The following is a 4,746-nucleotide window of genomic DNA, read 5'->3' as shown; positions in this document are numbered from 1 at the left end:
TTCCTTCCTTCCTTCCTTCTTTCCTTCCTCCTCCCTCCTTCTTCCCTCCCTTCCTTTCTCCTCTCTTCCACCTTCCCTCCCTTCATTCTTTCTCTCTCTCCCTTCCTTACTTCTTTTATTCTTTCTTAAACAAACACTATGTGTCAAACACTGTCCTAAGCACTTCACAGAATTAACTCATTTAATCATCAGGACAACCTATAAAGCATTTTTAAGAATCCTCACCCAAGGACATATATTCATTGATTTTGAGAGAGAAAGAGAAACATCTATTGGTTGCCTCTTATATGCGCTCCAACTGGGGATTGACGCGCAAACCTTTTTGGTGTATGAGTTGATGCTCCAACCAACCAAGTCACCTGGCCAGGGCACAACCCAGAACTTTTCTTTTTTGGAAAATGAGTATTTTCCCGAAGCAACAGTTTGATTGACTAAAGCCAGGCACGGGGAAGAGAACTGGCATGTGTTTACAGTGTCCCAGGTTGAAGGGCTGCACCTGCTGTCACATTTAATTCTCAGAATTAGATTGTAAGGCAGGTGGTACTTTCTCCATTTTAGGGTGGATAAGCCTGAGGCACAGAGAGATTGCAGGCCTTGCCAGAGGTCACCTACTCAGGCTAGAGAGTGGAGAGCTAGGATTTGACCAGGGCTGTGCGACTCCTTCCTGCAGCCACGCCGCTCTCTAGGGTGCAGAGGAGAGAGGAGCTGCTCTGGCTGTTTCGACTGAGGACCCAGAGCTCCAGGCCCCTGTCCCTCCTCCCCGCTTCGTACCTCTGTGGGCCTCCAGAGCCTCATGACCACGTGACTGCAGCATCCAAGCCACTGCTTTGTGGGCCTCCGGGGGGCCATCTGGTTCTGAGCTAAGAGGCTTCCCAGGCACCAGAGCAAAGATCAAACAATATGCCCCAGACTCCCAATCACTTGGGGAAGCAGTGGGTGTGACATCATGAAAAGGGCCCAGACTTTGCTGTGTCATCATTTGAGCTTCAGTGGCCTCAGACATAAAATGGCCCAATGATGTCAGCTTCCTAAGGGTGACGTGAGGGTGGAATGGAACGGTGCATGTGCAGTGCATACAGTAAGTGCTCATTAAAGGCCTGTTGGTGGTGGCAGTGGTGAGAGGGGCTCAGGATATTCTAGCTTCTGGGTGAGTAGGTGGCGACTCCCTTTCCTGGTTTCTTCCACACACAGCATGGTGGTGGAGAACTAGGGGGATCTGGGCGAGATGCCCACTCTGCCCGGCAAGTCGCTCTACCTCGCTGAGCCCCCTGCTCATTCCCCTGTGGAGAGTACGTCCTGGTGTATGTTATGAGAATCACATTAAAGGAAGGGTGCTCCATGGGAAAGAGCTCATCGTGTCCTCTCCTTATTTCCTGAGGACTTGGGGCTTGGAGTGGAGCGGACCAGCCCCAGCCCCAGCCCCATAAAATGCACAGGTGTTTGGTGGGGCAAGGACTTCCCAGCTGCCCTGCCCCCGGGTTTGCCATCTCTCCTTTTACCAGGCTCAGAGACTGGCTGGCTTCGGTGCCTCCCTGTGTGATAGCTTCCTCTTTGGCATTTATTAATCTCCAAACAACAAGGGAGAAAGATCAGGCTGGCTCTCGCCACAGGCATTCTTCCTCTGAGATATAAATCATAGATCGCTCCTGTAGCTGAGCCCAGACAAAGATCTGGAGCCTGGATGAATGGTCTGCCAGCTCCTGCCACATGTTCTTGGCCCAGGGGCAGGGGGTCTCCATAGCAATGGCATCCAGCTGTATTATGGGTGGGGGATTCTGGGAAAATGACATATGAAAGGAGGTTTTTCAGAGCCACAAGATAATTGACTGGTCTTTGTACAATTTAAATAATATCCAGTGCCCTCATTCTGCCCCATCATCTTGTCAAGAGGCAGGGTAAGAAGACAGACATCTGGGCAGAACCCCCGGGGAGAGGTGACCAGCTGTCACGCCTGCCTGCGCCACTGCCACAGGGTGGTCCCCTCCTCTGGCGTGTCACTCTGGGGGGTCTGTGTAGAGTGAGGGACGGCAGAGGGGGTGACGCTCTATGCCTGACATTTATCATGAACACAAGTCAAACCACCGCTGTGTCCTGAACGCTCACGATGGCCAAGCAATCTTTCAGGGTCTTCTCAAGAACCACTCGTGTGCCCACAACCCCGGGTGAAGCAGGTCCTTTTAATTGCCCACACTCAGATACAGAAACCGAGGCACAGGAAGGGCCCTTTTTCCTCCGATCACGCAGCTGGGAAGTGGCAGCATCTGACTTTGAACCTAGGACATCTGGCTCCCGAGCTCATGCTCTCATCGACTCCAGAGAATGATTCCCATGACCCCCAGGTGGAGTCCAGGTTTCCTCACACACTCAGACCCCGACTGGCCGGGAAGTATTGTATTCTCTCTGTGTGTTGGGGGGCTTGGAGGCTGAGGAGGGTAGGGACAGGTGGGGGTGCGGGAGGGTGGGCATTCAGGCAGATCCAGCAGCACAAGGAAATTGACAGGGGGTATCACGTGGTGCAGGAAGGGCCCGGGCAGCCCTTCATTGAAGAGCCCTGGAGGAGAAGGCTGGTGGGAGAGGGCCCAGGCTGCAGGCTGAGGGCAGGGTTGGGCGCAGGAGAGCAGCGATGGAGGGCTGAGCCCTAAGGGATGGAAAGGAAGGTGCAGGCAGTTAAAGAGGATTCTGTGAAATATGAGGAGGAATGGAGAGGAGAAAGAGAAAGGGAAGAAGAGAGGGAGAGACAAACCCAGGGTAAAGCAAAGGAAACAGGAGTAATGAAGAGGCAAAGGGAAGAAGGCAGCGGGCGGAAAGGAGAGTGGGAAGAAGGAAAGGACTGGCCGGGGTGCCAGGTGCAGGCACTCTCAGTGTTGCCCTGAGTGCAAGCTCACACCGGGGGCCATTGCACAGCCTGGATGGCGTGAGGGGAGCCTGGCATGGGGTTGAAGAGCACGGCCGTGCACGGTAAGAAGGGCGGCTCTTACACTCCGCTCACTCCTGACTATGTCACAGTGAGCGCTTCAGTTTGGAGCCCCTGAGGTGTGCAGGTCTTCCTTCTCATGGCGTGGGCCTTGGCAGCCTCCAGCGAGTGACGGTAAAGAGCATTTGAGAACATTATTTTGTGTTTATTTGGGGCCCAGTTATGACAAAACCCCACACAAATGATGCCCGATGAGCAAGCACCAGCTTTGCACCCAGCTGTCCTTTAGGGTCATCTGGAAGTTAAAGTCCTCATGCCAGATGGTACCACCAGAGATTGGAATGGTCCAAGATGGAGCCAAGGCATCTGTGTTTTTTACCTTCTAGAAATGTCTTGAAAGAGCAGCCACAGCTGAGAGCCAGTGGCTACAGTCTGGAATATATCCCATTACCTTTCTTAAATTGTCACAGATATGACATTACTCTGGGGTTGCAGACACAAGTCCCCTCCACACAACACTGCTGAGGACCTGGATTTGCCCTTATTTGGAATTCAGGTCCATCCTTCTCCTATGATCATGCCCCACCCTTAACTCCAGCACCCAGGAGCTGGACTCCAAGCCCAGGGTTAAAGTGCTGAAAAACTCTGCCTTGGCCAGGACCCCACACAGCTGCCTGATATGAAGGCATAACAGCTTTTAAGCTTTCCACCCTGACACACTGCTTGGCAAGTGCCTGCAGCCCCAGATCTGGCAACATTATAATTCAATCAGCCTCCCTGAGGAACCGGGGAATCATGTCCCATTCCCAGCCAGCCCAGCCCAGCCCATTGATGCCAGTGGAGGGAAGCTGGCAGGTGTTACCATTTTGTTGAACCCACATTCATGCCCATTTCTCTTTCTAGATGGAAATTGGAAGGAATCTCTGAAATAAGAGCCCAGTGGACACAGTGAGGGTCATGGTGGACCTTGCCACATCGCACACAATTTGCCTCCCCTTACTAGTGCTCCTGCCAGCATCAGTGCAGGCTGGGGGCTCCGAGGATGCATCTGTTCTCTCTGTAAACCAGGATCAAGTGTTTACTCAAAGAAAGCCAGTTCCTAAGGATGCCAGTGCCTGAGACAAATTCATCTGCAAAACAGGAACTCTACCCGTAAATGCCTTCAGGGGCCACATAAGAAACATAAGTGAATAGAGCATATCAGTGTGGAGATAGAAGAGGGCTAGGTAGTTAGAGGTGGGACCATGGAAGGGAAAATAGAATAAAAAGCTGAAGCCAGCTGCAGAAACAAACAAAGTGACCTAGAGCTGAACCCAGTTGGGTGGGGAAAGATAGTGATGTCACCTCAGACCTCACATGGCAGCTCTCAATCAGGTCCATCCCACCAATGGAAACTTGAGCTTTAGAAAGTATGGAGTAGCTAGGGAAGGCAGCTTTCAGATAACCAATCACAAAGCAGCAAGGTGTATTAAATAACCAACAACAATTAAATAACCATAAGAATGTTGCTAAGGCAGAATTCTTTGAAAGAACCTATCAGATGCCAACAGGGTATATATCGACCCCTAGATAAAGAGCTTCTGTGGCAACCCACTTGGGTTCCCTCCCTGCTAGAGGGAGTCTGTTTATTTCTCAATAAACTTTGTTGCATGGCCCAAACCAATATGCTCAATTAATATTTGATAAAGGAGGCAAGAACATACAATGGAGTCAAGATAGTCTCTTCAATAAATGGTGTTGGGAAAATTGGACAGATATATGCAAGAAAATAAAGGAGGCAAGAACATACAATGGAGTCAAGATAGTCTCTTCAATAAATGGTGTTGGGAAAA

This window comes from Myotis davidii, unplaced genomic scaffold, assembly GCF_000327345.1.
Source record: "Myotis davidii unplaced genomic scaffold, ASM32734v1 scaffold820, whole genome shotgun sequence".
NCBI classification, from domain to species: Eukaryota; Metazoa; Chordata; class Mammalia; order Chiroptera; family Vespertilionidae; genus Myotis; species Myotis davidii.
Note: the sequence above shows the minus strand (reverse complement) of the source record.